The sequence below is a fragment of the Pristiophorus japonicus genome, chromosome 1 (genome assembly GCF_044704955.1).
Source record: "Pristiophorus japonicus isolate sPriJap1 chromosome 1, sPriJap1.hap1, whole genome shotgun sequence".
In the NCBI taxonomy this organism is placed as follows: domain Eukaryota; kingdom Metazoa; phylum Chordata; class Chondrichthyes; family Pristiophoridae; genus Pristiophorus; species Pristiophorus japonicus.
Window position 1 is genome coordinate 441,528,241 of NC_091977.1, and position 18,457 is coordinate 441,546,697.

General features: G+C 46.4%; 1 protein-coding gene and 1 long non-coding RNA gene across 2 annotated transcripts in view; one reads left to right on the top strand and one right to left on the bottom strand.

Annotated features, from left to right (window-relative positions):
- LOC139275800 (uncharacterized) overlaps positions 1-14,893 on the top strand; it is a 172,392-nt gene extending 157,499 nt beyond the window's left edge. Inside the window, exons 2-4 of the long non-coding RNA XR_011595759.1 lie at positions 2,900-3,189; positions 11,759-11,911; positions 12,126-14,893. This is a non-coding gene — a long non-coding RNA (uncharacterized lncRNA). The remainder of the gene's footprint in view (positions 1-2,899; positions 3,190-11,758; positions 11,912-12,125) is intronic.
- colec12 (collectin sub-family member 12) overlaps positions 1-18,457 on the bottom strand; it is a 416,325-nt gene that overhangs the window by 157,074 nt on the left and 240,794 nt on the right. The window lies entirely within an intron of this gene.

Sequence of the window (18,457 nt, forward strand, 5' to 3'; positions counted from 1 at the left end):
CTAATGTTGTACCCTTGTTTAAGAAGGCAGAAAGGGATAGACCGAGTAATTACAGGCCAGTCAGCCTAACCTCAGTGGTGGGAAAATTATTGGAAAAAATCCTGAAGAACAGCATAAATCTTCACTTAGAAAGACATGGATTAATCAAGGACAGTCAGCACGGATTTGTTAAGGGAGGGTCGTGTCTGACTAACTTGATTGAATTTTTCGAGGAGGTAACCAGGAGGGTCGATGAGTGCAGTGCATATGATGTAGTGTATATGGATTTTCGCAAAGCTTTTGATAAGGTCCCACATGGCAGACTGGTCACAAAAGTAAAAGCCCATGGAATCCAGGGCAAAGTGGCAAGTTGGATCTAAAATTGGCTCAGAGGCAGGAAGCAAAGGGTAATGGTTGATGGGTGTTTTTGCGACTGGAAGAATGTTTCCAGTGGGATTCCACAGGGCTCACTACTAGGTCCCTTTCTTTTTGTGGTATATATCAATGATTTAGACTTAAATTTATGGGGTATGATTAAGAAGTTTGCTGATGATACTAAAATCGGCTGTGTGGTTGATAATGAAGAAGAAAGCTGCGGACTGCAGAAAGCTATCAATCAACTGGTCAGGTGGGCAGAACAGTGGCAAATGGAATTTAATCCAGAGAAGTGTGAGGTAATGCATTTTGGGAGGGCTAACAAGGAAAGGGAATACACATTAAATGGTAGGATACTGAGAAGTGTAGAGGAATAAAGGGATCTTGGAATGCATGTCCACAGATCCCTGAAAGAAGCAGGCCAGGTAGATCAGGTGGTTAAGAAGGCATACGGAATGATTGCCTTTATTAGCCGAGGCATGGAATATAAGAGCAGAGGGGTTATGCTTGAACTTTATAAAATCTGGTTAGGCCACAGCTGGAGTACTGCATGCAGTTCTGGTCACCGCATTACAGGAAGGATGTGATTGCACGAGAGGATACAGAGGAGATTTACGAGGATGTTGCTGGGAGTGGAGAATGTAAGCTAAGAGGACAGAGTGGATAGGCTGGATTTGTTTTCATTGGAACAGAGGAGGCTGAGGGGAGACCTCATTGAGGTGTATAACATTATGAGGGGCCTAGATATAGTGGATAGAAAGGACCTATTTCCCTTAGCAGAGAAGTCAACAACCAGCGGCCATAAATTTAAAGTAATTGGTAGAAGGTTTAGAGGGGATTTGAGGGGAAATTTCTTCACGCAGAGGGTTGTGGGGGTGTGGGACTCACTGCCTGAAAGGGTGGTAGAGGCAGAAACCCTCACAACATTTAAAAAGTACTTGGATGTGCACCTGAAGTGCTGTAACCTGCAAGGCTACGGACCTAAAGCTGGAAAGTGGGATTAGGCTGGATAGCCTCTTGTTGACCGGCACGGACACGATGGGCCGAAATGGACTCCTTCCATACTGTAAACTTCTATGATTCTATGATTAGATCATATCTGATCTGAATCTGAACTCCATTTACCCACCTTTGCTCCGTATCGCTTAATACCCTTACCCAACAAAAATCAGAAGGTCAGCGGCTGATCAAGACCTACCCTCTAGGTCCTGCAAATATATTGGATAGCTCACAGTAGCAGGGCTTTGATGGTCTGGCAGGAACCATCAGGAGGTGTCAGGCTTGGAACCTCCAAAGTTATCAGATGGCTTGGGGCAACAGGAGATTAAAGGATGGCCAGAATCATTAAGGAAGCATTCGGCTCCGCAGAAATGTGATCTGGCTGCAGTGTTTGGTTTTATATTTTTGTTTTGGTAACAAAATATGAACTAAATCAGAGGGTACATTCACTCGTTTGATGTATAACTTAATCATTTTCAGTAAACCTTAGTTACAAACAGTGCACAATAATAGTGCTTTTAATGTGGCCTATTGTATTAAATTATCTTTGCAATATGAGGCTAATGGCAATGGTCTGTGAGCCCCAAAGTTATAACTTTCTAATGTTTGAGCTATTAAATCTTAGGGTAAATCAGTATTGTCAGTAACTATTATAACTTGATCAAGCAGTTTATGTAGCTGGCCGGTGTCTTTTCCAGTGATGAAGGGATGATGGGCCACAAGGTTAACCAGCTGCACCAAAAAAGCAAGTGGATTCTTTGAGTGTCCCAGGAAGTAGATGTTTGATAAGGGAGGCATAGTGATACAGATCCAGCATAAATGTCTATTAAACAATAGGCATTTACACCATAAAGTATAGCTATGAGTCTTACATGTGATGCAGAAACTAAATGAAAGATTTCAGCAGATTCCATATGCAGTTTTTTTCCATTTAAATAGTAGATGAAAGTATCCAATCCCAAGGTTTTGACAGCATTGACATGCTGATTAAGGGTAGCTGCATTAGGTGGTGAGAAAGGATGAGAATCTACTCTCAAAACAGGCTTTTTAAATGACAAACTAAAAGAGGGAAATGTAAAGAAACAGTCAGTACAAGTGGTTCAATGGGACATTCAAGCTTGTGGTGGAGCTCTGGCGATACATTACCACTGAATATTTGACCACTGTGCCGCTTTTTCAAAGGAATGACATACTTTCAAAGCTCATCAACATAGGCAGTCCCTCAGAGTCGAGGATGACTTGCTTCCACTCTAAAAGTGAGTTGTCAGGTGACTGAAGAGTCCAATGTGGGACCTACAGTCTCTGTCACAGGTGGGGCAGACAGTGGTTGAAAGAGTGGGTGGGGGGGGGCTTGGGTTGTCACACGCTCCTTCTGCTGTCTAGTATCTAGGAGCTAAAAGGCTTGTCCGTAAGCTCCCCCTGCTATGCACAAGATAGAATGCTGCCCAGGTTAAAGATGATGCTGGCTGTCATGTTGATGAAACTGGTGATAGAAATCTTGGGTCATATTCATGTTTGTATTCTCCCATTGTATGTCTAATTGTAGATCGTTAGCAAGGACAATGAGTATGCAGCCACATGCCCTGGATTTGTCATTGTTGCAGAACTGGAGAACAGGAGTATTGGAGCACTGTAGCACAGGAGCACCGGAGAATCGGAGAATCGGAGAACTGGAGAACTGGAGAACTGGACTACTAAAGCACTGGAGCAGTGGAGAACGGGAGAACTGGAACACTGGAGCACTTAAGCACTGGAGCACTGGAGAACTGGAGCAGTGATTGAACACAGATGCTGTTCAGAATGCCAAAGAACAAATATAATCAATTTGGAAATCAGGTAAGCAAGTGCAGAAAGGTATGATTTTAAAGAAAAATTTATTTTGGGACAGGCAGCAGGAAATCTACTATTACCGAGTCTTGAACTGGCATTGAGTTCTGGCTGGAATATTCAAGGATAGGAACATAATGAATAGTAATGTGAGGCTTCTATTCCTTCACTGCTTGTCGGCCTTCGTTCATTGGTAGAACTTTTGGCTCTGAGTCAGAAGGTCATGAGATCATAGGCCCATTGCAGAAACTTGAGCACATAATTCAGGCTGACACTTCAGTGCAATAATGAGATAGTACTGCACCAATGGAGGTGCTGTCTTTTGGATGAGATGTTAAATCAAGTCCCCATCTGCCCTCTCAGGTGGATGTAAAAGATCCCATGCCACTATTCAAAGAAGGGCAGGAGAGTCCTCTTGCCTGATGTTTTTAATTCATCCACCATCACTAAAACTGATTGCCTGGTCATTCATCTCATTGCTATTTGTGGGAACTTGCTCTGCATGAATTTTTCTTTTCGTGGGCGTGGGATGTGGGTGTTGCTGGCAAGGCCATCATTTATTGCCCATCCCTAATTGCTCTTGAGAAGGTGGTGGTGAGTCATGTCTTAAACCGCTGCAGTCCGTGTGATGAAGGTACTCCCACAGTGCTGTTAGGGAGGGAGTTCCAGGATTTTGACCCAGCGACGATGAAGCAGCGGGAATATATTATTTCCACAACAAGATGGTGTGTAACTTGGAGGGGAACTTGCAAATGATGGTGCTCCCATGCGCCTGCTGCCCTTGTCCTTCTAGGTGGTAGAGGTCGCGGGTTTGGGAGGTGCTGTTGAAGAAGCTGTGGCGAGTTGCTGCAGTGCATCTTATACATGGTATACACTGCAGCCACGGTGCGCCTGTGATGGAGGGAGTGAATGCTGAAGATGGTGGGTGGGCTGCCAATCAAGCAGATTGCTTTGTCCTGGATGATGTTGAGCTTCTTGAATGTTGTTGGAGCTGCACTCATCCAGGCAAGTGAAGAGTATTCCATCACACTACTGACTTGTGCCTTTAGATGGTGGAAAGGATTTGAGGAGTCAGGAGGTGAGATACTCACCACAGAATACCCAGCCTCTGACCCGCTCTTGTAGCCATAGTATTTATGTGGCTGGTCCAGTTAAGTTTCTGGTCAATGGTGACCCCCAGGATGTTAATGGTGGGGAATTCGGCGATGGTAATGCCATTGAATATCAAGGGGAGATGGTTTGTGATGCGTTCATAATAAGGGATGAAACGGAGTATTGTGTACAATGAGCAAGTGTGACCTTAGCTCCTTTAATGAGACTCCAGACTACTGGTACAGCATGGGAGGCCTACTTATATACAGTGCTCCCAAGGGATCTTGGGATCCTTTGGGACTCCAACAGGTAGGCCTTCTGGTGGTGGTGTAATACAGGTTGCAAGGGGTTAAATACAGAACATCACTCCCCCCGTCAAGTCAATAGAACACTTATTTCCAAGATGAGACGATCTGGGGCTTTTCGCTCCCTTGTCGATCGTCTCGGTGCAAATGTGGGTGTGGATGGGTTGGTTACTTCTTCACTGGGTGCTGGGCAGCTGGCCTTGCCGGGCTGTTGGGGATGGTGAGTTCGGCTTCGTGGTCAACCATGATGTCAGTTGCCACTTGTGTATGTGTTGGAGGGTCAAAGTTGGTGGTGTCTTCTTCAGGTTGTTCGTAGCTGTTGGTGAACTGCAATTTGATTTGGTCCAAATGTTTTCTGCATGTTAGATCAGGGTGGACAAGAGAGAGCCTTGTTTTGAGCGCTCTTTTCATGAGCGGCTCGGCTGGGGGAACCCCGGTGAGTGAGAGGGGTCTGGTGCGGTAGCTGAGCAGCATTCGGGATAGACGGGTCTACAGGGAGCCTTCCAACACGCATTTCAAGCTTTGCTTGATGGTCTGAACTGCCCGTTCTGCCTGGCCGTTGGATGGTGGCTTGAACGGGGCAGATGTGACGTGCTTGATCCCATTGCGGGTCATGAGTTCCTTGAATTCAGCATTGGTGAAACACGGCCCATTGTCGCTAAGTGGGACATCAGGCAGGCTGTGCGTGGCAAACATGGCTCGTAAGCTTTCAATAGTGGCCGTGGATGTGCTTACAGACATTATTGCACATTCAATCCATTTTGAGTAAGCATCCACGATAACCAAGAACATTTTGCCTAGAAATGGGCCTACATAGTCCACATGGATCCTCGACCACGGTTTGGAGGGTCACGACCACAAACTTAGCAGTGCCTCTCTGGGTGCATTGCTCAGCTAAGAGCAAGTGTTGCACTGGCGCACGCATGACTCTAAATCTGAGTTGATGCCGGGCCACCACACATGGGATCTGGCTATGGTTTTCATCATTACAATGCCTGGGTGGGTGCTATGCAGTTCACAAATAAACGTATCTCTACCTTTCTTGGGCAAGACCACGCGATTGCCCCACAACAGACAGTCCGCCTGCAGGGACATTTCACCTTTGCGCCTGTGGAACGACTTAATTGCCTCCTGCATCTCCGTTGGGATGCTGGACCAGCTCCCATGGAGGACACAACTTTTTACCAAGGACAGTAAAGGACCCTGGCTGGTCCAGGTCCTGATCTGGCGGGCCGTAACGGGAGTCTTCTCGTTCTCGAATGCCTCCATGACCATGAGCAAGTCCGCAGGCTGTGCCATTTCCACCTCGGTGGTGGGCAATGGCAGCTGACTGAGAGCATCAGCGCAATTCTCTGTGCCCGGTCTGTGGCGGATTACATAGTTGTATGCCGACAGCATGAGTGCCCATCTTTGGATGTGGGCAGAGGCATTGGTGTTAATCCCTTTGCTCTCAGAGGACAGCGATATGAGCGGTTTGTGGTCAGTTTCAAGCTCAAACTTGAGGCCAAATAAGTCCTGGTGCATTTTCTTTACCCTGTAAACACACGCCAGAGCTTCTTTTTCAATCATGCTGTTGGCCCTTTCGGCCTTGGGATAAACTCCTGGACGCATAAGCAACCGGTTGCAAAATCTCCGATTCGTTAGCCTGTTGTAACACACACCTGACCCCATATGACGACGCAACGCAAGCTGGCACTAATCGTTTACATGGGTTATACAGGACAAGCAGTTTGTTAGAGCACAACAGATTCCTAGCTTTCTTAAAGGCAGCCTCTTGTGAATTCCCCCATACCCAGTCATCTCCCTTGCGAGGTAGCGCATGCAGGGGTTCTAGCAGGATGCTTAACCCAGTTAGGAAATTACTGAAATAGTTAAGGAGTCCCAGGAACGACCGCAACTCTGTCACGTTCTGTGGTCTCGGCGCGTTCTTGATGGCCTCCGTCTTGGCGTCGGTCGGTCTGATGCCATCTGCTACGATTCTTCTTCCCAAGAACTTGACCTCCTGTGCCAGGAAAATACACTTTGAGCATTTCAACCTGAGTCCCACGCGATCCAACTGACGAAGAACCTCTTCTAGATTCTTCAAGTGCTCAATGGTGTCCCGACCTGTAACCAGTATGTTGTCCTGGAAAACCACGCTGCGAGGAACAGATTTTAGCAGGCTTTCCATCTTCCGTTCAAAGATTGCCGCGGCCGACCGAATCCCGAACGGGCATCTGTTATAGATGAACAGACCTTTGTGCGTGTTGATGCAGGTGAGGCCTTTCGAAGACTCTTCCAGCTCCTGCGCCATGTAGGCTGAGGTCAGGTCCAGCTTAGTGAACACCTTCCCTCCAGCCAGGGTCGCAAATAGATCGTCTGCCTTGGGTAGTGGGTACTGGTACTGAAGCAAAAAACGGTTAATCGTTTCTTTATAGTCCCCACAAATTTTGACAGTGCCGTCCTTTTTAAGTACCGGGACAATTGGACTGGTCCACTCACTGAATTCCACCGGTGCGATGATGCCTTCTCGCTGCAGCCTGTCCAGCTCAATTTCCACTTTCTCATGCATCATGTATGGTACTGCCCGTGCCTTGTGGTGGATGGGAACCACATGGATCTGAACTTTCGCCCCCAAGAAGCTTCCAATACCTGGCTCGAACAACGATTGAAACCTGCTCAGAACCTGGGCACATGAGGCGTCGTCGCAGTTCCAGCGGATTTTTTCCAGCCAGCTTCTGCCAAACAATGTGGGGCCATCCCCTGGCACAATCCACAGCGAGAGTTCGTGTACTGCTCCTCATAGGAGACTTTGACTTCTGCACTGCCATTTACAAGGATTAGTTCCTTGGTGTAAGTCCTTAGTTTGGTGTGAATGGGGCTGAGCTTGGTCCTGTGTGCCTTGTTGCCCCACAGCCTGTCGAAGGCCTAATAAAGGATGAAACTGAATACTGTGTACAATGAGCAAGTGTGACCTTAACTCCTTTAATGAGACTCCAGAGTGCAGGTATCTCGTGGGTGGCCTGCTTATATACCATGCTCCCAAGGGATGCTGAGATCCCTTGGGATTCCAACAGGTAGGCCCTCTGGTGGTTGTGTAATGCAGGTTGCAAGGGGTTAAATACATAACAGTTAGAGTCTCATTTTTTGGAGATGGTGATTGCCTGGCATTTGTGTGGTGTGAATGTTACTTTCCACTTATCAGCCCAAGCTTGAATGTTGTACATGTCTTGCTGCATGTGGGCATGAACTGCTTCATTTTCTGAGGAGTTGCAAATGGAACTGAAATGGAATTGAATACAGGACTGTATTTTGCAAATACCTAAATTATAAGCCTCATCCTGGGGCATATTTTCAATGACATTGCTACTCTATGCACTTTGGGGAGGAGTTAAACTAATATGGCAGGGGGATGAGAACCTATGCAGGGAGACAGAGGGAAGTAAAATAGGGGCAAAAGCAAAAGATAAAAAGAAGAAAAGTAAAAATGGAGGGCAGAGAAAGCCAAGGCAAAAATCAAAAAGGGCCACGTTGCAGCAAAATTCTAAAAGGGCAAAATGTGTTAAAAAGACAAGCCTGAAGGCCCTGTGCCTCAATGCGACAAGTATTTGTAATAAGGTGGACGAATTAACTGCACAAGCAGCAAATAATGAATATGATATCATTGGCATCATGGAGATATGGCTCCAGGGTGACCAAGGCTTGGAACTCAACATCTAGGGGTATTCAACATTCAGGAAGGATAGACAGAAAGGAAAAGGAGGTAGGGTAGCGTTGCTGGTTAAAGAGGAAATTAACACAAGAGTAAGGAAGGACATTAGCTTGGATGATGTGGAATCTGTATGGATGGAGCTGCGGAATAGCAAAGGGCAGAAAACGCTAGTGGGAGTTGTGTACAGACCACCAAACAGTAGTAGTGAGGTTGGGGACAGTATCAAACAAGAAATTAGGGATGCGTGCAATAAAGGTACAACAGTTATCATGGGCGACTTTAATCTACATATTGATTGGGCTAACCAAACTGGTAGCAATACGATGGAGGAGGATTTCCTTGAGTGTATTAGGGATGGTTTTCCAGACCAATGTGTTGAGGAACCAACTAGAGGGCTGGCCATCCTAGACTGGGTGATGTGTAATGAGAAAGGACTAATTAGCAATCTTGTTGTGCGAGGCCCCTTGGGGAAGAGTGACCATAATATGATAGAGTTCCTTATTAAGATGGAGAGTGACACAGTTAATTCAGAGACTAGGGTCCTGAACTTAAGGAAAGGTAACTTCGATGGTATGAAACGTGAATTGGCTAGAATAGACTGGCAAATGATACTTAGAGGGTGGTTGATGGTGGATAGGCAATGGCAAACATTTAAAGATCACATGGATGAAATTCGACAATTGTACATCCCTGCCTGGAGTAAAAATAAAACTAGGAAGGTGGCTCAACCGTGACTAACAAGGGAAATTAAGGATAGTGTTAAATCCAAGGAAGAGGCATACAAATTGGCCAGAAAAAGCAGCAAACCTGGGGACTGGGAAAAATTTAGAATTCAGCAGAGGAGGACAAAAGATTTAATTAGGAAGGGGAAAATAGAGTATGAGAGGAAGCTTGCTGGGAACATAAAAACTGACTGCAAAAGCTTCTATAGATATGTGAAGAGAAAAAGATTAGTGAAGACAAACATAGGTCCCTTGCAATCAGTATCAGGTGAATTTATAATGGGGAACAAAGAAATGGCAGACCAATTGAACAAATACTTTGGTTCTGTCTTCAAGAAGGAAAACACAAATAACCTTCTGGAAGTACTAGGGGACCGAGGGTCGAGTGAGAAGGAGGAACTGAAGGATATCCTTATTAGGCGGGAAATTGTGTTAGGGAAATTGATGGGATTGAAGGCCGAGAAATCCCCGGGGCCTGATAGTCTGCATCCCAGTATACTTAAGGAAGTGGCCCTAGAAATAATGGATGGATTGGTGATCATTTTCCAACAGTCTATCGACTCTGGATCAGTTCCTATGGACTGGAGGGTAGCTAATGTAACACCACTTTTTAAAAAAGGAGGGAGCGAGAAAACGGGTAATTATAGACCGGTTAGCCTGACATCAGTAGTGGGGAAAATGTTGGAATCAATTATTAAAGATGAAATAACAGCGCATTTGGAAAGCAGTGACAGGATCGGTCCAAGTCGACATGGATTTATGAAAGGGAAATCATGCTTGACAAATCTTCTGGAATTTTTTGAGGATGTAACTAGTAGAGTGGACAAAGGAGAACCAGTGGATGTGGTGTATTTGGACTTTCAAAAGGCTTTTGACAAGGTCCCACACAAGAGATTGGTGTGCAAAATTAAAGCACATGGTATTGGGGGTAATGTACTGATGTGGATAGAGAACTGGTTGGCAGACAGGAAGCAGAGAGTCAGGATAAATGGGTCCTTTTCAGAATGGCAGGCAGTGACTAGTGGGGTGCCGCTGGGCTCAGTGCTGGGACACCAGCTATTTACAATATACATTAATGATATGGATGAAGGAATTGAGTGTAATATCTCCAAGTTTGCAGATGACACTAAACTGGGTGACGTTGTGAGCTGCGAGGACGATGCTAAGAGGCTGCAGGATGACTTGGACAGGTTAGGTGAGTGGGCAAATGCATGGCAGATGCAGTATAATGTGGATAAATGTGAGGTTATCCACTTTGTGGGCAAAAACACGAAGGCAGAATATTATCTGAATGGCGGCAGATTAGGAAAAGGGGAGGTGCAACGAGACCTGGGTGTCATGGTACATCAGTCATTGAAAGTTGGCATGCAGGTACAGCAGGCGGTGAAGAAGGCAAATGGTATGTCGGCCTTCATAGCTATGGATTTTGAGTATAGGAACAAGGAGATCTTACTGCAGTTGTACAGGGCCTGGTGAGGCCTCACCTGGAATATTGTTCAGTTTTGGTCTCCTAATCTGAGGAAGGAAGTTCTTGCTATTGAGGGAGTGCAGCGAAGGTTCACCAGACTGATTTCCGGGATGGCTGGTCTGACATATGAGGAGAGATTGGATCGACTGGGCCTTTATTCACTGGAGTTTAGAAGGATGAGAGGGGATCTCATAGAAACATATAAAATTCTGACGGGACTGGACAGGTTAGATGTAGGAAGAATGTTCCCGATGTTGGGGAAGTCCAGAACCAGGGGACACAGTCTAAGAATAAGGGGTAAGCCATTTAGGACTGAGATGAGGAGAAACTTCTTCAGTCAGAGTTGTTAACCTGTGGATTTCCCTACTGCAGAGAATTGTTGATGCCAGTTCATTGGATATATTCAAGAGGGAGTTAGATGTGGCTCTTATGGCTAAAGGGATCAAGAGGTATGGAGAGAAAACAGGAAAGGGGTACTGAGGTGAAAGATCAGCCATGATCTTATTGAATGGTGGTGCAGGCTCGAAGGGCCGAATGGCCTACTCCTACACAGATTTTCTATGTTTCTATGTTTCTATGTTAAGAAATATATTGCATAGTAAGGTAGAATCAGAGGCCCCGAACTTGGTGTGAGCATAGGCCCGCTCGTTTCTCGGCGGTCCCCGGGCGGAACGTAAGTTTTTGCCGCCCGCGTAGGTGCAGACCTCTTGACTCGACAAACATCAGAGGCTGAGAACTGCGCATGCACGAGGTTTTGAATTTTTTTTAATAGTTTCTTGTGGCCGATGATATTACTTTTGCCACGATTGGGGCTGAGGGCTCAGCTGCGCATGCGCATATAACCTCGTTACTCACTTGCAGCTGCCAGTTGTAGAGTGGTCTAATTTAGAGAGAGAGAACCAACATTATCATCAGCCATCCATCTTACAAAGCTCTCATGAGTGAAAGAAAAGCTAACAAGAAGTATAATGGAGGGATTTACTGAGGATGAGCTGAAGGCACTTGTCTCAGAGGCGGAGCACCATTATAAAGACCTCACCCAGGATGGTCGTGGCAAGCCTGCACCACCCCAATATAGACGCATTTGGCGGGAGATTGGTGAGGCTGTGTCCTCAGTGGGCAACATTGTGCGTGATGGAGACCTGTGCAGGAAACGATGGAATGATGTGGTTGCATCAGCAAGAATAAGTAAACATCTTATTGATGCGTTCCCGTTCTACTCAAAAAGGTTCTGTGGCTGTTGTGTCTGTGTGTGTTGCATGTGCAAAACGGGTAAAGGCTGCAACTTTTATTTCTGCAGAAGAAAAGAACGGCCAATGCATCAAAGCAGAGTGGTACGGGAGGGGGCCCACCAGATGTCAGCGAGGTGACTAACATAGAGGAGCGTGCATTGGCGTTGGTGGGTGACTAATTCCATGCCACCACACATGGTGGTGCCAATCCCTAGAGGATGGTAAGTTTAAACGACTCACCGGTCTGTGTGATGCTCATGTCATGCAAGGTCATGTAATGTGATGTCAAATGCTTTTAAATTCACTGTCTGTCAGCCATTCATGATGTGGTGATGTATCGATGGTAGTTCTTGAAGTAAGAATGTGAAATGTAGCAGTTCTCATGACCAACCTCGACCCCCAGCTAAACACTTAAATGTTGTCGTGTACTTGCAGATGATCAAGCACCAATCTATGCAGTCCTTCCACCTCTGGCACACAAAGGCAGTGTCTAACACCAACACCTTCCACCTCGACATCGCCAGGAGTCCAACACACCAGCTTCTTCCGCCCCCCGCAAGACCCTCACATCCACCGCATCGACCTTCGCCACCCAAAGACACAAAGACCAGGGGGAAGAGGAGGGAGAAGGCCCAGTGTTTGTACCACTTAAGGTCGAGGAGGTGGAAGAGGAGGACTGCAGCCTCCTGACATGTGTGCCACCTGTGCGGCCAACATCGGTCTCTGGGTCCGACTTTTGGGTTTCGAATCGGACGAAGCGGAATCAAGTGTTGGGAGGTGCAGAAGTGGTGCCGGTAAAGCCAACAAGCCGCAACCACCCAGGATGAAGCCTCAAGCAAATGATGATGCAGGACGGGTGGCAGCAATGCAGGAATGGTGTAGCTGTCGACGATGAGCATCGACCTAGGTCGCAATCTGCAGAGCAGCATGCTGCCAGTATGTCGCGACTCCATCAGTGTGGTGGAGCGAAACACCGACTCTGTAGATGCCAATCAATGCTTTCGGGCCATGTCATGGAACCTCCCGATGCCATACCAGCAACGCTGACACACCCCGAATTGCCGGAGATGACAGAGGTTTCCATCTCACCCCCTACAGTCTCTCCATGACGAACATGACTGCGGCGCTCCGGCTGCCCTCCTGCACAATGTCATGGAGCAGAGGCGATGAGGGACAGGGCTGTGACGGTACCAGTGAGCCATTTGGGACCATGTCCATAATTGAGCACAAGCACAGGATCATTGATCCCAATATTGCGTGACAAATTTGCGTGGTCATGGTACACACTTTGCTGATGCCGCCTGCCCTCCACGTGATCATGGAGATCAGGGTGGACAAGAGAGAGCTTTGTTTTGAGCGCCCTTTTCATGAGCAGCTCGGCTGGTGGAACCCCGGTGAGTGAGTGGGGTCTGGTGCAGTAGCTGAGCAGCACTCGGGACAGTTGAATCTGCAGGGAGTCTTCTGACACACGTTTCAAGCTTTGCTTGATGGTCTGAACTGCCAGTTCTACCTGACCGTTGGATGCGGGCTTGAGCGGGGCAGATGTGACGTGTTTGATCCCATTGCGGGTCATGAATTCCTTGAATTCAGCACTGGTGAAGCACGGCCCATTGTCGCTGACTAGGACATCAGGCAGGCCATGCGTGGCAAACGTGGCTCGTAGGCTTTTAATAGTGGCCGTGGACGTGCTTAGAGACATTATTGCACATTCAATCCATTTTGAGTAAGCATCCACGACAACCAAGAACATTTTGCTTAGAAATGGGCCCGCATAGTACACGTGGATCCTCGACCACGGTTTGGAGGGCTACGACCACAAACTTAGCGGTGCCTCTCTGGGTGGACTGCTCAGTTGAGAGCAAGTGTTGCACTGGCGCACGCATGACTCTAAATCTGAGTCGATGCCTGGCCACCACACATGGGATCTGGCTATGGCCCTCATCATTATTGGTGTACATTTCATAGTGAATGTGTGTACCCCATACACTTCTGCCTCCTCGGTACGAGTCTCCAATTCAGCCTGATCCACAGTGGATCGATCTTCCTCTGCAACGTGGTGGTTTGCAGGGTTTGCAGCTCGCCTACACATTCGCTGGAGGTGTCCCATTTTTCTGCAATCGTTACACGCATAGTGTTTGAAGCGGCACTGATGGGGCCGATGATCACCTCCACAACGCCAACAAGGTGTTAACTGCCTCGCATTAATGATTAATGGCGGACTCTGGGTCATCTGAGGTCGGGCAGCAGCAGCCGGCGTGTACGTTCTGTCGTGTATATTTCTGCTCGAAACCGATGTTACTTTATGCACAGTACTGGCCGAAATTCCTTTACTCTGCGAAATCTGTTGGTGTTGTCACTGGTGGACATAAATGCCTGAGCTATCGTTATGGCTTTACTTAGGTTCGGAGTTTCTACAGTCAACTTTGCGAAGGATTGTCTCATGGCCAATGCCCAGTACAAAAAAGTCTCTAAACATTTGTTCTAGGAATCCCTCAAACTCACAATGTCCGGCGACATAGCTTGCCACTTCCTGGCCCTCCGATCGGTGACACATGTAGAACCGATATCTCGCCATCAAAACACTTTCCTTAGGATTTTGGTGTTCCCGGACCAGCATACACAATTCTTCATAGGATTTCTCTGTTGGTTTTGCCGGAGCTAGGAGATTCTTCATGAGGCCATAGGTTGTTGCCACAGACAGTTAGGAGGATTGCCCTTTGTTTGGTAGCGTTCTCGTCCCCTTCCAGCTTGTTGGCCATGAAGTATTGGTCGAGTCGCTCCACGAAGGCCTCCCAATCATCCCCTTCTGAGAACTTCTTCAGGATACCAACTCTTCTTTGCATTTTCGCGCGGTTGTTCGTTACCTCGTTGCCAATTGCTATGCTAATAATAAAGGATGAAACTGAGTACTGTATACAATGAACAAGTGTGGCCTTAGCTCCTTTAATAAGACTCCAGAGTGCAGGTACCTCATGGGTGGCCTGCTTATATACCGTGCTCCCAAGGGATGCTGGGATCCCTTGGGACTCCAACAGGTAGGCCCTCTGGTGGTAGTGTAATACAGGTTACAAGGGGTTAAATACATAACAAGTGGGTAAGTGGGTAGGGTGTTGGTGCTGATGTTGTTACATCTTCTTAATGTTGCTGTTGTTTCACATGGTTCCTTTTGATTATCACTTTACTTGTTTTTGAAATAATGTAAAAGATTTGGCTTCACTTGTTTACATGTTCTGTCACTTTAGAATGCTGTACAATTCAATACAGACACATTTTTGAACAACTCTTATTCAGTGTTTCACTTTTAGATAATATGGGGTACGTGCTGATAAACAGACACATCTCCTTCAAGTGTACTGGCCTCTGAGCAATATCTTGCCGTGCACTGATGAGGTGACTCTTTAATGGGTCCTGACATCAGGCAATTTAGCAACGACAAGTAAGGGTCATCAATGGTGGAAGACTGCCATTGAATCACAGATAGTTGCAGAACTTGGAGGGCAGACATTAAGGCTGGCATTTGAGTCCATATTTTCGTAGGTGCAACATCGCCGAGCCACACCCCTGACATGACATGTTGTTCAGTGACATTGCAGTCCATTATAGATAGTTTTTCGTCTTTTGTACTTGAGCTACTGTTCTCAGGATCACATCCTGCCACCTAAGGAAACCTTACAGGATTTAGTTCCTGCCTATATATTTTGACATTAGCTCATACCCTCTGTCATCATCATCATAGGTGGTCCCTCGAAACGAGGATGACTTGCTTCCACATCAAAAAAAGGATGAGTTCACAGGTGTTTCAAATGAAGAATGCGAACTACATCCTCAAGGGTGGAAGATGCCTGTGCGTGGATTTTTTTAACGTGTGGTGGCTGTTGCATACCAGTCACCACACGGGCTTGACGGAGCTAGGTCTTGGTCCAGTGGCAAGAATTAACCAGGACGACTGGAGACCTGCTCTGCTGCACGGACCTAGTGCGCACACATATCGCAGTGTGGGCTGGCCCATGCTGCCCCTGGGCCCCGGCCCCGAAATCATGCCTCCCCTGGGCCCTGATCATATCCCTCCACAATCTCTCACAGTTCCTTCGCCCCGATCTCGCCGCTCCTGCTGTATCTGCCCACGCTCCAATCTCCGACCTGGACCTTGATGATGGCCCTCTTCACTGCCGTTGCCCTCCTGCACCAGCTCGTGCTGTACCTTGTAGTGTCATGCCTCCATGGTGCTCCCGGGCCGCCGCTCTCCGATCCTTTTATGGGCCCAACCTGCTGCTGATGGTCTCTCGCAGGTCGGGGCCTCCACGCTGAGTGTACCGTCTGTACATTCACATTGTCTCACTAAATCTGTTCTGTCTGCAATGGTTTCAATACCCTTATAGCGCAACTCCATGGAGCCGTTACTGTCTTTCGCACCACATTTCTGCTTCCTATCCCACACCTGCCCTTCAATGGAGCACTTTTCATTTCCATATGTAAAGTGTCTCTGAGCAGTGTAATTTCCATCTGTGAACTCATTCTGAGGGCATTATACGGGTCCAGCATTTTTTTGTGAGCCGGGATGTGCAGCACTGAACCGCTCTGCGTGATTGTCCCTCCTGCCCAATTTACAGCCAGCTCAGACCACCTTTTTCCCCAGCGGTTGTTTTGGCGGGTGGGAGCAGGATCTTAGAGGAGCGTAGCCAGCATTTTTGCAGACTCCAGCATGGGTGGGCAGTCGGAAATTCCACCGGCAGTACTTCCACGATTAAACTCCCGCCGGGTGGGACCTGGGCAAAACATCGGCGGTAACTGAGGATTTTCCTCAAAAATTGTTTTTTTGGACGGTACCTCGACGGCTGTGGGCGGTAGTGAGCGGTACATTGACCAAGTTTTGGGGCCATAGAATCTTACAGCACAGAAGTGGGCCATTCGGCTCATCGTGCCTGTGCCAGCTCTTTGAAAGAGCTGTCCAATTTAGTTCCACGCCCCAGCTTTCTCCGATAATGCTGAAAATTAGTTATTTTCAAATACATTTCCAATTGCCTTTTGAAAATTACTATGCAACCAGATTCCACCACCCTTTCAGGTACTGCATTCCAGATCATAACAACCATCTATGTAAAGATAACTATCATATTGGTGTAAATGTCAGTTTTGGATAAAATTTGATAAATAAAAAATGGTTAATCTTCACTAATCGACCTGCATTATTGAAACTTGCAGTATTTCACATCTGTAAATAAGCATCTTTTCTATTTGAAATTTGTTACCATCGGAATTTTCTATTTGGTTTGGCTTCAGATTAGGCTTAATGAGCCAAAGTAGACTCTAGTAAAGCTTTAAAATATCTTTGGTTTGCCCGCCCCCGAAGTGTATTTCTAAGTGCTTTTTTAAGAACACTAGACCTAGGTGTCATCAGACCAATTGCACCAAATACATTTTGATGCAATTTTAGTCATGTTTCATGATTTGGAACCTTCAAATAATAAAAATGGGAAGTAACGAGAAGTGACATGGGCTGGAAATCACTGTCAATGTAAATTCAGAGTACAGTCTGGTTTGATTGTTTCTGATAGTATAAGGATTTCAGCACAAAAAGAAAGTGGCAATTAGTTAGAGAAATAATAGGAATAAAGCACTTTTACATAAAGAATGTACACCTACCATCCATGTACCCTACATTATTGGCCCGAAAATTGTAGTCGGAGGCTTTCTGCAGGCGGATGCCTCTGACCGAAATTTTTTTCCGAAAGTACCTGGTGGTCCCGGAGGAATGTAGACTTGCGGTCCGAGGCCTAGATACGTAGCCCAGCATATGGGATCACGCATCCCAGGAATGTAAGTGCAACCTGGGATCACGTGGGCCTAAACCACCAATCACAATGTAATATTCTCATTGATAATAATAGGAGCTCCGTTTGTACGAGCTGCCATTACAATCAATGAGAATACCCCCCAAAACACAGAAATACAACACAATAAATTTTTTTTAAAACTCACATTTTTAAAAAGAATAGAAAAAAATATATAAAATGTTTTTTTTTAAATATGTTTTAATAGGGTTAAAAATAAATTTATCTTAATCGACAGGGTTTTTAATATAAAAATTAGTGATAAAATTAAATTTTTGTATGTTTCAAAACTCTTATGCTGGTAAAAGTATGCTATACACCTTCTTTTACCAGGCGTAAGAGTTCGAAGGACATTCGCTGAGCAAGAGTTGGGCAAATATACCAAATCTCTGCCCCGCGAATGTCCTTCTTCCGAGAATGCGTGTGATCTGTCAATCAGATCGCAAGAGCTGTTTATTGGCGCATGCGCATCACGCGCCGAGAACCGGCATTTGTGAGCCTCTTCGAGTGCGGCGCACATCGTACGCACCCGGAGAGGCCGCAATTTTTGGGTCATGAAGTTTCAAAATTAAACCTATATATATCCCACTATGAAGGGTTCCTCTATAGTGCCCAGCAATTGCATTTTAGCCCAGAAATTATTTTTGCTATTTTTCTCCACTTTTCACTGAAAGCTGCTGACTCAAGGTGGGATACAGATCCAGAATCTATAGATTGCCCAAGTGGCTTTTTGTCAAATGTGAGTGTTGCTCACATATTCCATATCTGTGTGAAATCACAGCTGAGCCCGTTCTTATCTTCACATGATATCCATTAGCGTACCTTTCATGCAGAAATCAAGCGCAGGCAGCGGAAAGAGCATGCAGCAAACCATGCCCACCCATCCCTTCCCTCAATGACTATCTGTCCCACCTGTGACAGAGTCTGTGGCTCTCG